Below are 18,166 nucleotides of genomic sequence, written 5' to 3'. Positions count from 1 at the left end.
AGATGAAGAAACTGAAATCCAAAGAGGGGAAAAAGACTTACTTGAGGTCACTTACTTGAAAGTAGAAAGTATTCAGTCAGAATTTGAACCCAGGCCTCTGACTCTAGATCTCTTTATTTTCCCCACTCTGCCATCCATCCCACACTGGATGAAGAGTTTAGATGGTGGTAGATGGAATGCCAGAGTTTTGAGCAGAATAATTCCATGACCAGACCTAAAACAATAGAACTAAATTCCAAGTCACAAGAAGGTCAATGTTAAGATGGCAAAGAATGAAAACAGGAAGATTTGTTAGGATAATATTGCCATAGTGTGTATGATTAGTCATGCATACATTAGTGAGAGATTGGAGAGATATTGTGAAAGTAGAATCAATAGAACTAGTTAATTGAGTAAATATTTGAGGTAAGTTAACAATCAGGTTTCCAAACATGGGAGGACAACTTATTCAAAGGTGTCTGACTATCTGAATAAAGGACTGCCACTAATATTTTTGCTTTTGACCTATTGTTTTCATTAACAGCAACCAACATGATGAAATTTCCTCTACTAAACCAGATCAAGTAATTTTTCTGCAATATTTGAGAGTTAACTGGTTGGGAGTGAGGGGGAGTAGTTTTTGTGACATTAATTGATTTTCCTAGGATCATAGTACATGACCAAGACAAGACAATAAATGCAGGTCTTCCCAACTAAATCCATCTATCAACTATCTCATGCTGCTTCTTTACTTTTAAAACAAATGGCAGAAGTTATATAACTAAACTGAGTTCTGAATATCTTTAATGACCAATCTTGATGCTTAGAAGAAATAAAAAAAAATAGAACTTTCGCCTTTTATTGGAGATGTAGGGAACAGGTTCTATGGAATACTATTTGTGATGTTAGGTGAGACTAAGGTGTTCTGGGGTTTTGTTTAAAAGGTGTTTTTGCTTTAATTTTTTAACAAAAGGAGATTCATTCTGTGTGTGAAAGTGGGGGTAGGAGGGAGGGAGGTCTCTTCAGAAATAACTATGATGTCAGATCAAAAGTCCTCAATAAAACTCAGGTAAGTCTTTGAATTTTAGCTTCCTTGTCTGTAAAATGAGTGTCTGGGGTAGACTAACTGCTCTCTCAGGTCCCTCTTAGTCCTAGATCTCTTATCTACTGGACTTTAATAAGGGGGAAGTGCCGTCCCTCTGGGGAGGGAGAACCTTCCTTCCCTTCTCATTCTAAGGGACCTGGGACCTGAGTCAATCACGCTATCGTCCACCAGGTGGCAGCATTACAAAATCCAAGAGTTCCATAACCCCATTTTTAAAAATAGGGATCATTACTTTTATACAATGAAAACCAGGGAAAAGAATGCGCTGCCATAGAAAAAAAAAGCAAAAATGTGTCTCTTTTATTTCTGAACTTCTTTGATCCAAGAATTGCTTTCCCTGTCTCTGCATCCCTCCTAACTGTTAGAAAACTAACAGAATTGTATCTTAAAAGGTAATTTTTGTCAGTGTGGACACTTTATTATTTAAGAGCATTTTTAGGCTCTTAGGAACCAGAAGGAGCTCAGTGATCAATAAGCTCCAGTGACTCCCTTGCCTTTGTACAGTCATTCCAGTCATTTTTGATTAGTTGTGACCCCATTTGGGATTTTCTTGGTTGAGGTACTGCAATGGTTTGCCATTTCCTTCTCCAGTTCATTTTGCAGATGTGGAAACTGAGGCAAACAGGGTTAAGTAATTTCCCCAGGATCACAGAAATACAGTCTGAGGCTGGATTTGAACTCAGATCTTTCTGACTCCAGGCCTGGGGCTCTATTCAGCCCAGCTAACCAAATGAAAATTGTCTGGGGGTTTTCTCCACAAAGATACTGAAATGGTTTCTCATTAATTTCTCCAGTGTGTCCTCATTTACAGATGAGGAACCAAGTTAAATAGGGCTTAAGTAACTTACTCAGAGTCAGAAAACTTTTCAGTGTCCAAGACTGGATTTTCATTCAAGTCTTCCTGACTCCAAACCCAGCTGCCCCAGTGACTCCCTATTACCTCTAATAGAATATATTAATATAGAAATTTAAATCTACAACCTTAAGTCAACTTAATTTTCTGGCCTTTTTTTTTTTTGACTGAACCAGTGATTTCCTTATGATGAAAGCATGGTTTACATGAGGAAAGGTAATGTGTAATCATTTTGGAAGATGGACTGGAGGCAGATTGTGGAAGATTTTTAATCAAACAAACAGAAGAGTTTCTGTGATTTAAGAATATCACTTTGAGGGGTGGCTAGGTGGTGGAGTGGATAGAGCACTGGCCCTGGAGTCAGGAGTACCTGAGTTCAAATCCGGACCAAGACACTTAATAATTACCTAGCTGTGTGGCCTTGGGCAAGCCACCTAACCCCATTTGCCTTGCAAAAAAATACCCCTAAAAATAATGAATATCACTTTGGCAAAGAAGGATTGGAAAACAGAGAGGGACAAGTTGAAGCAATACCAAGAAGAGAGTTAGAACACTAATCTAAGGGAAAGTTGATGAATGTCAGTGGTTATTATGTGAGCATAGGAGAGATTATAGGAGACTATGTAGATTTGGAGAGGTAGGGAACAGGTTCTATGGAATAGATATAGATATAGAGATGATACTTGATCTCATGGGAACTTCTGAAATCACTAAGAGAAAGGGTGAAGAGAAGCTATAGAAGGCCCAAGATAGAGCTCCAGAGTATATCCCTACAATGGAAGCTGTATATAGATGACAGGCTAATCAAAGAGACCCAAAAGAATTGGTCAAACAACTAAGACAAATAAAACAGACCATCACATAATAATGCAAGTAGGAGAACATACAAAAAGTCAACTGTGACTACAATAATTGTAAAAGTATTTGGTCATTTCTTTCCTGTCTTTGAATAGGGAATATTTTTTCATTTCAATAAATATTTTTGCCAGCTGCCTGCCCAATATTCCCCCATAAAAATCCATTGAAAATTGTTGTTCATTCATTTACCTTCATTTGGGGTTTTCTTGGCAAAGATACTGCAGTGATTTGCTATTTTCTTCTTTAGCTCATTTTACAGATGAGGAAACTGAGGCAAACAGATTTAAGTGACTTGCCCAGGGTCACACAGTTAATTAAGTGTCTGAGGCTGGATTTGAACTCAGAAAGATGAATCTTCCTGACTCCAGGCCTGGCTCTCTAGCCACAGCACCACCCAGCTAGCTACTCCTGTGAAAGGAGGATTTATCTATCCTAAATTGAAGAAGAATGCTGCAGATTGGCTATCTGCTATAAGAGAGCCTAAAAGATTATAAAAGCCAAATCAAAAAACTAAAACCACTAGTGGTGAGCAATCTTCCTTAATATGCTAATAAATCTTTTTCTTTTCAGTTTGGCTACTCAAATTATTTGACACCCCCCCCCCCCCATCAGTGGATCTACCCAGTTGATGAGATTCTCCCTGGACTCTCCAGGAACCCATACTGAAAAATTCTCCAACAGCACCAAGGTGGCTCAGGAAACATGTGTTGAGTTATTATATCTAGGCTTGCTATAGAGAGAAGAAGGCTGACCCCAGGAAGGAAGGTGATGGATCTGTCTAAGGGCAGACCCATGAGGCAGCAGCAAATCATTGAACTGGTTCTCTTGGCTAAGAATCGGCAGCAACGCTCCTGCCCCTTCTCCATGGTTCTGTTCTCCAGGGTTTCTGTGTTTGCTTTCCTGCCACAATTTATGGTCAGTGATAGTTGGGTTTTGCCTTTTGAGGTGATGACACAAAATTGGCAGCCTGGACATGCTGGTAAAGCCCCACAGGACTTTGACTCTCCCCTACTCACTCAGTCCACCACAACCCGTCCTTTTTGAGGGGATCCAGGAGGGGAAGAGCTTCTATCCCTAGGGGTGGAGGGATATTTCTATTTCATAGAGAGTATTCCCCACTCCCTTTGTCCATAAACTATACTTGCTTTTTTTTTCTCTTCAATTTTATTATTCAACTCTTAGAAATGTGCTTCTCTAGGTCTGCTTCCTGTACAGGAGAAGATCTACTCTACATGGGAGGCTGGATCACAAGCTGCTTATAAATTTGGTTCTATTCCTGTCGATTGTTCCCTGGGAGCAATGAATCAAGAGAAATTGAAGTGGAGATTTAGGTTGCTCCTGTTTACTATACAAAAGACAGATGAATTGGAGCTATTGTTTTTCCAAGAAACTCAAGAACATCTATGCTCCTACCAGGGACCAAACCTACCTAGAGGCCTTGGTATGACCAATATACTTTGTAAGAATCAGATTTTATGGAAAATGTTGGACTTAGACATGAAAACCAGGGTTCAAATCTTGCCACTGACACTAGCTTGGTGACTCAGGTTATCACTTGGAATTTCTGAGTTTTGGTTTGTCCACTTGTAAAACAGAAGTAATAATACTTGTTCACCTACCACACAGATTTGTTATCATGATAAAAATGGGATAATTATGTAAAACACTTTATAAACATCAAAATTAGCTGTTATCCTATCAATTAGCATTTGTTAAGGACAAACCATACTGGGCATCAAGATACAAAGAAAAAAACACAACAGTTGCTGCCTTCAAGCTTATACTCTACTGGGGGAAACAACCTGGTAGATATAAGTATATATTATATATATAATACATACAAAATAAATACAAAGGAAGTTTGGGGGAGGGGGACATCAGGAGAAGAGATTGTACTTGAGTTGAGCATTGAACAAACTAAGACCAAGTGAATGAAAATTTATCTTGAGAGTGATTTGGGGTTGACATAAAGGAAAAAAAAATTTTCAGTAGTTAGAAATGTTAAAAAATGAAATGGCAAACCAAAGCCAGCAGATCCAAGATGACAATTCTGATTTTAGAATCAACAAATCAGGTGAATTCTTGCCTCTGGATCTTTTCAGGGGCTTTCTTTAGAATCACTGACCTGGGAAGACCCTTGGAAATCACCTAGTCTAGGACCCTTATTTCAGAACTAGGCAATTTGAAACCTAGAGAAGAAAACAGACTTGAACTGCAATTTTGTGACACTTCCTAGTTAGATATAATCCTTTGAATGGGACCAACATCATAAATATTATGTCAAGAGAAACTCTAAGGTTCCAATGCCCACTGAACCAAGTTGGCTGAAAAAAAAGCAACATATGGAGGAAGAAGATGTCAAGAATATCAAGGGAATTAAAATGGAAAAAGTGCAAAGAAAGATGACTAACCATATCAGATCTAAAATTATATTATAAAACATCAAAACTGTTTGGTACTGGCTAAGGAATAATGGTGGATCCGTGGAATAGATTAGGTGTAAAAGAAACAATAATAAATGACTATAGTAATCTGCATTTTGATAAATCCAAAGATTGCAGCTTCTGGGATAAGCATTCACTCTTTTATAAAAACTGTTGGGAAAACTGAAAGATGGCATGGCAGAAACTAGGCATCACACACCATACCAAGATAAGATCAAAATGTGTACAGGATTTAGACATAAAAGGTGATATCATAAATCAATTAGGAGAACAAGGAATAGTTTACCTGTCAGATCTATGTAAAGGGGAACAGTTTATAACCAAAGAAGAAATAAAGAACATTATAAAATGCAAAATGGATAATTTTGATTACTTTAAATTGAAAAGGTTTTGCACAAATAAAACCAATGCAACCAGACTAAAAGGAATTCAGTAAATTGGGAAATAATTTTTACAATTAGTGTTTCTAACAAAAGACTCATTTCTAAAATAGAGAACTGAATCAAATTTATAAGAATACAAGTCATTCACCAATTGATATGGTCAAGGGATATGAAAAGGCAATTCTCAGATGAAAAAATATGAAAGTCATATGAAAAAATATTCTAAATCATTATTTATTAGATAAATGCAAATTAAAACAATTCTGAGGTACTACCTCATACCCTATCAGATTGATCAATGTTGGAGGAGACATGGGAAAATTGGGATACTAATACATTGCTGGTGGAGTTATGAATTGATCTAGCCTTTCTGGAGAACAATTTGGAATTACACCCAAAGGACAATAAAATTGTGCATATCTTGATCTAGTAATAGTGCTGCTAGGTTGGTATCCCAAAGAGATCACAAAAAAGAGAAAAAATCCCACATGCACAAGAAAATTCATCGTTTTTCTTTGTGGTGAAAAAGAATTGGAAATTGAGGGAATGCCCATCAATTGGGGAATGACTGATCAAATTGTGATAGATGAATGTGATGGATGTTCAATAAGAAATCAGGAGGGATGGAACATCAAAATAGTGTAGAAAGGCTTGATGAACTGTTACTGAGTGAAATGAGCAAAACCAGAAGAACATTGTACACAGTAATAGCAACATTGGGTGCTGATCAACTATGATGGACTTATTCATTTCAAAGACAATTATAAAAGACTTGTGATGAAACAAACCCTTCCATATCCACAGGAAGAACTATGGAATTTAAGTGTAGACCAAAGCTTACTACCTTCAATTTTTAAAAGTTGTCTTAAGGATTATAGTTTTTTTCCCTTTCTAATGTTTATTCCCATTTTGCTTCTTTCACAACATAATTAATATGGATCTATATTTAGCATGGTTATACATATATAGCTTTCTGTCAGAGAAGGGAAGGAAGGGAAGGAGAAAAATGTGAAACTCAAAATCTTGCTAAAAATGATTGTTGAAAACTATCATTGCATATAGTTAGAAAAATAAGTGAATAAAATTATTTTTTTTAAACAAAGAAAAAAGCAAAGCAAGAAAATTATCTCTGGTTTGTCCTCTATCTTTAAGGCTGTTCCCAAATGCAACCGTAGATTATATCAACAATGTTCTGGGGATATAAATACAGAAGAAAAACTTAGTTCTTGCCTTCTAGGAGTTATTTTCTATGAAAATATACAGAAGGACAGAAGTAATAGTTCTACTTTACCCTTGTCAGAACATATCTGCAGTACAGTATTTAGGTACATGTAAAGAAGGACATTAAAAAAAAACAGAACATTCAAAGGAATGCTAGGATGATGAGAAGATCAGTGACTATGTCATAAAAAAATCAGTTGATTTATCAGACTGTTCACCACTGGGACGGGCCAGGGAGTAAAGGGATACAAAAGGATGAATGTTGAAAAACTACCATAACATGTAATATAAATAAAATATAATAAACAAAATAAAATATCATTTTTTTAGACTTTTCAAGGCAATGGGGTTAATTGGTTTGCTCAAGGCCATATAGCTAGGTAATTATTAAGTGTCTGAGGCTGGATTTGAACTCAGGTACTCCTGACTCCAAGGGCAGTGCTCTACCCACTGTGCCACCTAGTCACCCCCAATATCATTTCTTAAAAAAAAAGAAATGAAAAGAAAAATCAGTTGAAGGAGCAGGATATTTTTAAACAGTATACCTGGGGGTTTCATGCAATATGTCTTCCACTATTTGAGCAGGTGGAAAGTTATTTGGCTTGTTTTATTTGGATCTAGAGGACAGAACTTGGAACACTTAAGTAGAAGTTAGAGAGCAATGAATTTCTGCTCAATTTAAGTAAAAACAGCCTAATCTCTATAGAGCTTTCCCAGTGTGGAATGGTCTACATTGGAAGGTCTTCCAGTGGAGATGGTAATTGTCCTTGATGCTTTAGGTCCAGAGTTCACATATTTGAGAATTGCTCATACTGAAAACCTGCTTGTTAGGAAGTCAATGGAATCCACAGGTTATATCTAAGAATAGACATGGCAGCAGGATCAACAGCAGTGCTCTGGCAATGCTAGGACTGTGGAGGGGAGGCTGAGAGAGAGGGAAAAGGAAAGAAGGAATCATCCCAGGCTTCAGGGATTCCAAAGGGATCAAATCTCTTTGAATGAGTATAGAGTAATTTTGCTAAATGCCAAATGGTTTCAAAGAATTTTCAAAGCTATGTTATTTGTCTAGACATTTGGAACTGACAAGATCCTGAAGTACAGCATTATATCCCTATCAAAATGTTTATTTCAAATACTTCAAGGAACTTGCATTTTTTTTGTCCTGGACAGTCATTAGCTGATGACTTCCCAGGGTAAGACAGACAGAATTCAGGCTTTCAGTTGAATTTAGTTTTTAGGAATTTTCTTTTTATGAATCTTAGGAACTGAGAACTTAGTGAACTTCGTTTTCACAAATGTGATGTTGACCTAGCTTGACTTTTGTGCCTAAAAAAAAAACCTCACATTTAACTAGAGTTTGGGAAATAATCAGTGTAAGGCAGTGGTGATATAGCTGGAAGGAGGCTGGAGTTAAGTGGACAATGGATAAAATCATAATTATTTTACTAACTACCTCTGCAACCATGAATAAGTTCCTTTCCTTTTCTGGGCCACAGTTTTCCCAACTGCATATACCTTTTAAAGTTCCTTCAAACTTTAAATTTTATATTATCTTACAGTACAACTCAATCAATCATAGAACTAAGACTGGAGACAGGATATATAATCATTATCAAAAATGATCAAGGCAGTGAACTGTTGTGAAATTGAGAAATGATCCAACTATTCTAGAAAGCAATTTGGAATTATGCCTAAAGACTAGAAAACTGTGCATACCCTTTGATCTAGCAAAACTATTACTGTATCTGTATCCCAAAGAGATTTTTTTAAAGGAAGAAGGATATGATTATTTAAAAATATTTACAGTATCTTTTTTTTGTAGTGACAAAGAATTGGAAATTGTTGAGATGTCCATGAATTAGACAATTGGCTGAACAAGTTGTGTTACATGATTATGATAGAATACTACTGTACTTACCAAAAGAAATGAAGAACAGCATCCTTTTAGAAAACTGGAGAAGACATATAAACCAATGCTACATGAAGTGAGCAAAATCAAGAGAACATTGTACACTGAACAGCAATATTATATGATGATTTTTTATTATTAGCTTAGCTATTCTCAACAATACAATGATCTAAAACAATTCTGAAGGAATTATGATGAAAAATACTGTCTCCAGAATGCAAATCAAAGCATACTATTATTCATTTTAAATAAAATTTTGTAGGGTTATGGTCTTTATCTTCTTTTACAACACGACTAATATGGAAATATGTTTTACATGACTACACACATATATATATAATCTATATCAGATTACATGCCTTCTCAATGAAGGGGACAGAAGAGGGGGGAGAGAATTTGGTACTCAAAATTTTTAAAAATGAATGTTAAAATTTTTTTACGTGCAATTGAGAAAAAAATAAAACATTCAAAGATAATCAATACAGTGGAAGTCAGTTATAGAACACAAGACTGAAGACTTGAGCTCTACCCCTAATTTATAAGGCCATGACTCCCACTTTCCTCTGTATAATGAAAGGATTGGATGCTGATTGTCAATCACAAGTGAAATTTATAAGTAATTACAATATTAGGGAGGTATCATCCTGGAGATATTTAAAACTTCATATCTATGAAAATGCTTTATGGGACAATCCTACCCAGAGGCAGATGGATGCCTTAAATGACATCTCCAGGCATTTTTTCTGCCTTAAAACCCAAGGATTCTGTAAGACAATCAAATGTTGCCTTTTTAATCTACTTGGCTTTTTAGCTAAATCCAACTTGATTACTATTATAAATTCCTAACATGTATTTGTAATTTTTTACTTGGCTACAAATCCCATAATAACCAGATCTTTGACCAATCACAGAAGGGAAGGGATTTGTCTTGGAGGGATACAGGAAAGAGGGCTGGAAATTTTCAAAGCACACATTTCTTGGCACCTTTAGAGGACAGTATCATTAGACCAAAACAAAGCAAAGTACATTTAACTTAGTAGCTAGCAGAACTTTCTGATCTCTTGGCCTCTCAAAACTGAAGAGTCATTTGCATAGTCAGTTTTGGGGAACAAGGCAGGCAGAGTTAGAAAAAGGACATTGAACCTGTTGAACCTGTATTATGCTTCTTGCCCTATCACCATTGGCTCAGTGAGGAAGGGCTCAGGTGCTGCCAAAAGCTCTATCTGGGCAAGGTGATAATGGAAAGGGAGAGTCAGAGATGCCAAATACATGTAGAACTCACTTCAAGAAAATTTAATAAATAAGAAAACAAAAGCAAATTTATCAAATGGAAAATTAAATAAATTTTTTTAAAGTTTCTTGAGTATAAGGATCTATTTTTAATATCAATTTTGGGATCCCCCACATGCCAGTATTTATACTATTAGCAACCATTAATTAAGAAAATACATTAGGAAAAAATAACCATGCAGAATGTGCACATTGTGAACCCTTATAATATCAATATTTTCCTCAACTCTATCCTACATTAATTTATAATTAGAAACCACTAAATTACAGGATGCCATCTTGGGCAAATTATTTTCCTTCTGTGGCCTTCAGTTACTGATCAATATCAGGTCCTTTTTTAGCTTTGAAATTCCCATCAAATATGTCTCTATATGGTGTGAGGCAAATATTTTACTAGGAAGAAGCTTGAAGTTAGCAATCAAAATCTTGGTTTTTGACATTTAGCCACTCAGAGCCTAATTTTCCTCCTTAATATAATGTAGAACTTGCATTATCTACCTTGTAGGGTTATTGTGTTGAAAGCCCTTTGTAAACCTTTGTAAAAGTGCTAAAGAAATTTGAGTTATTGATGTTGGCATAAAATTATTACATTACAGGCTGGAAGTCTCCTTTAATGTCTGTGTTCCAGGCAACTCTAAGGCTAGAAGTTGTAAATGTGTTGTTTAATGGTATCACTTCAAAGTATTTTCCACACCAGAAGTTGCTCATAAAATGAAATCACAATTGCAGACTTCAAAATATGTTGGATGCTCTGGGTTACATGAATTTTGTGAGCTGGTCATCTAACTTACCAACAAAATAGTGCAATGAGTAGAACACCGACCCTGAAGTCAGGAGGATCTGAGTTCAAATCTGACTTCAGGCATTTGCTAGCTGTGTGACCCTGAACAAGTCACTTAACCCTGATTGCTTCACATCCATAGCTATCTCTAGTCATCCTGATTCATGTGTAACCACTAGAATCAGATGACTCCAGAGGAGAAAGTAAGATTGGTGACTTTGCATAGCACTCCCTTACTCAAATCTAATTCATAGGAATATCATGGCATCACCTCCCTGATGTCATGGTCTTCTTCCAGAATGAAGGACAAACATCATCATCATCATCATCATCATTTTCATTTTAATGATACTATTATTGTCATTATTTTTATTGTAAGGGGATGCCAATGCACAACTATGTCTGTGGTATAAAGGCAAAACACTAGATATGCAGTCATAGAACCTGAGTTCAAATCCTGACTTGCTATTTTCTGACATTCCTATGAATTGGATTTGAGTGAAGGAGTGCTGTGCAAAGTTACCAACCTCACTTTCTCCTCTGGGTACAGTGGTTAGATACGAATCAGGATGACTAAAGATAGCCCTGGAATTGAGGTAAACAGGGTTAGGTGAGTTGTTCAGTTAGCACCTTTTTCAAGTCCCCTCACCTTGATGAATTTCAGTTTTTCTCATTTGTAAAATGAAAGATTTAGACAAGGTAGTCTATGAACTTGAAAGGCACAGAATTAGGCTTATAGTATAACCCAGCAAGCTGTAGAGCAAGGTCCCAAGGGGTTACTGTTCTTTATAAATTACCTGAAAGACTCTTAGGAGACAGCAGATGGTTCCCTCCCAGCCCAGGTCCTAGGCAGTGTTTATCTCAACTTTTTTTCATAGGACAATAGGTGACGTCATATATAGGAACTGATAATTAAGAAGCCTGTGGAAAGATCAGACAGGATCCATTTGAATTTGAATTTATAGGCTAATGGGATAAGAAAAAAAAGATAAGTTATTCTGGTCTCCTTAACTATACCACAGTCAGCATGAGAAAAAGTCAGGATACTTAGGTTTGGACCACAATCCCACAATCCCACTAACAGATGGACTGTGTTCTTATCCAGAGGAAACTTATCCTTCCCTATAACAGACCCAGTCTGTTCTTAGTTTCCACCTCTCTTTTTCCTCTCTAGTGAGGGAAGCAAGGAAACTTTGGGAAAATAAGAGATTTGTGATCCAGTCTCAGCTCTGAGAGAGGCCAAATCAGAGGTGTCAACATGTGACCCACACATAACCCTCCTAAATATTGCCTGAACCAGATAAAAGTGATTTCAATAGGTTAATGTGTTAATTAAAAATAAAAATATATGTGATGTTCTAATATGTGTTAAGTGTCACCTATTACTACTTTAGTCTTGACACCAAGAGAAAATCCAGAATTACGGAATGAAGATCTAATAAATGTTTAAACTGGAGAAGAGAAGAGTGAAAGCCAAATAGTGGTCCTCAGCTATTTGAAAAGTTGTGAGGTGGAAGAAAGACTGGATTTGCTTTGACCTCAGAGGACAGAACCAGGAGTTCTAAGAAAAAGTTGGAGAAACATTGATTTAGGAAAAACTTCCAAACGGTTAGGGAGTAGTAGGCTGACCCTCATCATCTAGCAAAGTGTAGATGACTATTTGTGAGAGTACTAGTTAAAAATCAGAGAGGTCCATCAGTGAAACAGATTAGGTACCAACTTAGAGTTAAGTAAATGAACATAGTAGTCTAGGGTTTGATAAATGCAAAGACCCCAGTTTCTGGAAAAGGACTTTTTTTTGACAAAAAATTGGTAAGGAAAACTATAAATAGTCTGGAAGAAATAAAGAAATAACCAACTTAGAACTAAGTAAATGAACACAGGAGTCTAGGGTTTGATAAATCCAAAGACCTCAGTTTCTGGAAAAGGACTTTTTTTTTTGACAAAAAACTGGTAAGGAAAAACTATAAAGTAATCTGGAAGAAATAAAGAAATATCTCACACTGTATACCAAATTAGCTTCAAATGTATAGACACTAAGAGTAGCCACATAAATAAATTAGAGGATCAAGGAAGAAATTATTTTTTCAAATCTATGACTAGGAGAATTCATGACTAAGCAATGGATAGAGAAAATCACAGAAGAGTAAATGTACAATTTTGCTCCCATAAAATTTGAAGTGTTTACACACAAAACAAGCAAAATAATCAAATAAAAAATGAAACAAATAACTTAAAAACTTTTTGCAGCATTCCTTTTATAAAGTTTTCATTTCTAAAATATAAAAGGGAGTGATCTAAGTGTATAAGAATAAAATCCATTCACCAACTGGTAAATGTTCAAATATGAACAATCAATTTAAAAAGAAAACCAACTACCATTAAGTTTCTGAATAAATGCTCCAAATCACTAATAATTAGAGAAATACAAATTAAAGCAACTCATAGCCTTTAGATTGGCATAGCTGACAAAACAAAAGAATAATGAGAAGATTTAGAGGGATTGTGGGAAAACAGATACATTAATGCACTAATGGTTGGAGATGTGAACTGCTGCAACCATTCTGGAAAGCAATTTGGAATTATGCCCCTAAAGTCATTAAACTGTGTATATCCTTCAATCTAACAATATCATTGCTAAGCCTACACCCCAAAGAGATCAAAGAAAGAGAAAAAGAATCCAAATGAACAAAAATATTTATAGAAGTTCTTAGTAGTAGTAGTAGTAACAATGAGTTGAAAACCAAGGGGAATGTCCATTAATTGAGTAATAACTAAACAAATTATAGTATACAAATGTAATTGAAAACTATTGTGTCATAAAGGGTGATGAAGAGGATGGTTTCAGAGAAAAGTTGGACTTTCGTGAGGTGGTACAGAGTAATGTAAGTAGAATCAGGAGACCAGTTTATATAATAATGCTAATAAAAACAAATAATATTTTTTTTTTAGTTTTTGCAAGGCAATGGGATCAATGACTTTCCCAGGGTCACACAGCTAGGTAATTATTTGATTTGAATTTGAACTCAGATCCTCCTGACTCCAGGGTTCATGTTCAAAAACAAACAACTTTGAAAGTCTTAAGAACTCTGATCAAGGCATGACTCCAGAGGATGAGTAATAAAATATCTGACAGAGAAGTGGTGGATGTAGAATGAGGCAGTGTGGAAGTATGTTTTCCTTGACTATGTACATTTATTGTAAAGGTTTTGATTTTTCTAGTTTTTTTAAATGGAGTTTCGAAAGGGAGAAAAATTTTAACTGAAAAACTATAATTTAAAAAATTAAAAGAGCATGTAATTTCATGAGCAGAACTTATGGTACTTCAGACTAAATAATGCTCCAAAACCAAATAATCAGAGATATTGGATGAAAGAGGAAATTCTAATTTGTTCACAATTGAAAACTCTTTGCCTAGAGAAGACAAATTTCCACCCCATACCCCAAAGATGATTCATTTCCCTGTTAGAATCTGATTTTGTAGTCATCAGAAGCATACTCTGAGTCTTTGCTTCATCTATAGTCCAACCTTTGCTCACTTCAGATAGTCTTGCTTGGATTCTAAAGTATCCTAGGACAGAGGTGCATGAAACAACTGATTATCTCCTCACACATCTGAATAAATGTCACTGTGCACATAGCTTTCACTTTTGTCACAAAGTCTGCTAAATCACCAGAGACTCTGTGCGTGTGTGTGTGTGTGTGTGTGTGTGTGTGTGTGTGTGTATGCGCCAAATAGTATTAATCACAAAGGATATTGCAGATTGGTTTCATTTTGCTGAAACAAAAGAAAATCTAGCTAATAGTTTCTGTAGCTATGTTTTACAATGTTAAATTGTCTGCTGTTAATTATTACTATTTTCCAATATAAATTGGGGGTTTCCAAATCCTTCTATAAGCTTCTTGAGAGGAGAGACTGTGGTTTTTTTTTTTTACTTGTTTGCTTGGTCTTTTGCTTGGTCTTTTGCCTTTCTTTGCCGAGTTAGCTTGAGAAGAAACTGCCCTAATTCCAGAGTGGAAAACAGTGCTCAAATGCCCCAATGGGAAATAGAATGGGATAAATGAACCTTTCCAGAATAATATTATAATAATTATATATATATATATATATATATATATATACACATATGTATAGATAGATAGACAGACAGACAGACAGACAGACAGACAGACAGATAGATAGATAGATAGATAGATAGATAGACAGACAGATAGATAGATAGACAGACAGACAGACAGGTGGTTAGTTTTTTTGTCTCCTATGCCTACTTAATCACCTGTTGAAAATCCTTTTCCCCCAGATATGCTTAGTCTGAAGTAAACTATTAACTGGGAGTGCATTTTAGTGTCTATGTATATTTATAGCAAATTTCATAAACCAGATAAATATAAACCTTCTTCTCTTTTCATAAACCTCTTCTCTCTCATTTTTCTCATTGCCAAGCTTGGTCCAATCTGGTCCTACAGTTCCCTTTTTGTAATAGATTGCAGTTGAACTATGCAGAAGGGCAGGCTCCAAAACACTCTGGGGCCCCTACTTTACTCCTTCCTAGGCACAGGAGAGACAATGCCTGGTTCTGGACCATTTCTATTGTTGCATAAAATTTCTCTTTTTATAGTCAATAATAGATAAAATAAAGGTCTTATTGGAACCTGAATCCATACACTTAATTACAGCTAGCACAAAAATAAATTCAAGAGGTGCCATGATATAATTGGTAGAATGCTAGATTTGGAGTTGGAAGACTTATGTTCAACTTCTGTTTTTGAACTTACTATTTAGGTGTACTTGGGCAAATTACTTAACCTCTGTGAGATTCAGGTTCCAGTTGAAAGAAGCTTAGAGATGATGTAGTTCTGAGTTTTTAAACCTCTATTCCATGGACCCTTTGAGTCTGCAGTTGTATTTCAATGGGTTCAAAGACTTGGAACTTTGAATATTTTTATAAATATTTCAACATAATTGATTTCCTTTGCAATTCTATATAGTTTATTTCATGCATTTCAACCTTATTATGACATGAAGTCCATAGACTTCAACCACTTCCAAATAGCACATGGCACAAAAGTGATTAAGAATCCCTTCCTATAGTTCAACCATACATTTTACAAAGAGAACAAATCTGTCTAAAAGTCACAGGTAAAGTCTGCATTGTATATATACTGACTCTCATCTAGACTATATTAATAACTTCCTAAGTGGTCTCCTTGTTTTAAGTTTCTCACCTTACCAATTTTTCCATATGGCTGCCAAAGTGATTTACCTAAAGTACATTACTCTACTTCTCCCTATTATGGCTAGGGCTCCTTATTATAGCTAGGATCAAAAACAAGCTCTTCAAAGAATTCGAAGCCCTTAACAACCTTGCTCCCTATAATAGCTAGGGTTTAATAGATAAAGTAGAAAATAGATAATTATAGAAATAGATTAAATATAGAGATAGCAAAAAGAGATGGATAGAAACAGATAAAAATAGGGGAGCAGAGCCAAGATGGCAACAAGAAGGGATCAAGTCTTAGAAGCTCTCTGATAAAATTCATCAGCTAAGGACTCTAACTAAACTTTCGAGAGACAGAACCCACAAAGGGACCCAGTGAGGCAGTTCTCCTACTCAAGGTAACCCGGAAAAGAGCAGAAAGGCTCTGCTCCCCGGGGTCGGAGAGGTGGCCCACCAGAGGGGTGGCCTGCCAGAGCCAAAGAACCTCAGCCTCCCAGAGGCAGCCCCAGGGCGCTGGGGGTCTCAGTTCACAGCAGCAGGGGAGTTTCCTGAGCTGCACCCCGAGGAACACCGGGCACAAAGTGGGGGAACAGCGGGGACCTCTGCCAGAGTGAGCATGTGGAGCCCAGCCCTCAGGGCACACAGCAAGCAGCATGGTCTTTCCCCAGCCCTGATCCAGGAAACAGAAACAGGCGGAGCCCGTAAGCAGGAGCCCCCAGGGCATGACCCCAATGAGCTGAGGGAGGGGAGTGGAGAGAGACTGCCTAGCTCTGTCCTCTGCCCCTGAAACAGGACTCTGACCACATTCAGATCCTGACCACAGTCTAGGCCCCCCATAGAACAGCAGCCCCCCCCCCCACACATCAGCCCCTTGGCAGAGGGGGGCGCTTATGGTCATTCACAGACCAGGAGGGTGGACAGAACCTCACACACTGAGACCCTTGCGGGAGTGTCCCAAAAGCTCAAGAAACACCCCAAACCAGGCCCAGGCTGGGAAAATGAGCAAGCAGAGAAACAAAAAGAAGACTATTGAGAAATTTTTTGCAAATGAGCCCAAGAAGGTCCAAAATACTCAGTCTGAAGATGAAGAAGCACAAGCTTCTGCATCTAAAGACTCCAAGAAAAAACAGAAATTGGGCTCAGGCTATGATAGAGCTCAAAAAAGACTTTGAAAATCAAATGAGGGAGTTGGAAGAAAAACTGGGAAAAGAAAGGAGAGAGATGCAGGAAAAACATGAAAATGAAGTCAGCAGCTTAGTCAGGGAAATCCAAAAAAATGCTGAAGAAAATAGCATGCTAAAAACCAGCTTAGGTCAAATGTATAGAACGGTTCAAAAAATTATTGAGGAGAAGAATGCTTTAAAAAAGCAAAATTGGCCAGATGGAAAAAGAGATAAGAAAACTCTCTGAGGAGAACAAATCCTTCAGACAAAGAATAGAATTCAGGGAGATTGATGAATTTAACAGAAATCAGGAATCAATACTTCAAAACCAAAAAAATGAAAAATTAGAAGAAAATGTGAAATATCTCATTGAAAAAACAACTGATATGGAAAACAGACTTAGGAAAGATAATTTAAAAATTATTGGAATACCTGAAAGTCATGATCAGGAAAAGAGCCTTGACATCATTTTCAAAGAATTACTACAGGAAAATTGCTCTGATATTCTAGAAGCAGAGGGCAAAATAGAAATGGAGAGAATCCACCGATCCCCCAGAGAAAGAGATCCCAAAAAACCAACCCCTAGGAATATTATAGCCAAGTTCCAGAACTCCCAAGTCAAAGAGAAAATATTACAAGCAGCCAGAAGGACACAGTTCAAATATTGTGGAGCTGCAATCAGGATCACACAGGACTTAGCAGCAGCTACATTGGAAGCTCGTAGGGCTTGGGATACAATATACCGGAAGGCAAGAGAGCTTAGAATGCAGCCAAGAATGAACTACCCAGCAAGGCTGAATGTCCTCTTCCAGGGAAAAAGATGGACTTTCAATGAACCAGGGGAATTTCAAAGGTTCCTTTTGGAATGGCCAGAGCTGAACAGAAGGTTTGATCTTCAGATACAGGACTCAAGTGAAGCATGGAGATTGGAGGAGAGGGGGGAAATATGAGGGACTTAATG

The 18,166-nt window shown here is 36.7% G+C and overlaps 1 protein-coding gene across 4 annotated transcripts in view; it reads right to left on the bottom strand.

The window, feature by feature from the left end:
- Window positions 1-18,166, bottom strand: part of TIFAB (TIFA inhibitor) — a 112,514-nt gene that overhangs the window by 24,166 nt on the left and 70,182 nt on the right. For 2 of the 4 annotated variants that reach the window (XM_074213511.1, XM_074213513.1), the window contains one exon: window positions 11,621-11,744. The exons of the other annotated variants lie outside the window; for them this stretch is intronic. The gene's annotated coding sequence lies outside the window, so the exon portion shown is untranslated. The remainder of the gene's footprint in view (window positions 1-11,620; window positions 11,745-18,166) is intronic. 4 annotated transcript variants of the gene reach the window in all.

This window comes from Macrotis lagotis, chromosome 1 (assembly GCF_037893015.1).
Source record: "Macrotis lagotis isolate mMagLag1 chromosome 1, bilby.v1.9.chrom.fasta, whole genome shotgun sequence".
Lineage (NCBI taxonomy): Eukaryota > Metazoa > Chordata > Mammalia > Peramelemorphia > Peramelidae > Macrotis > Macrotis lagotis.
This window is presented reverse-complemented; position numbering and strand designations above follow the sequence as displayed.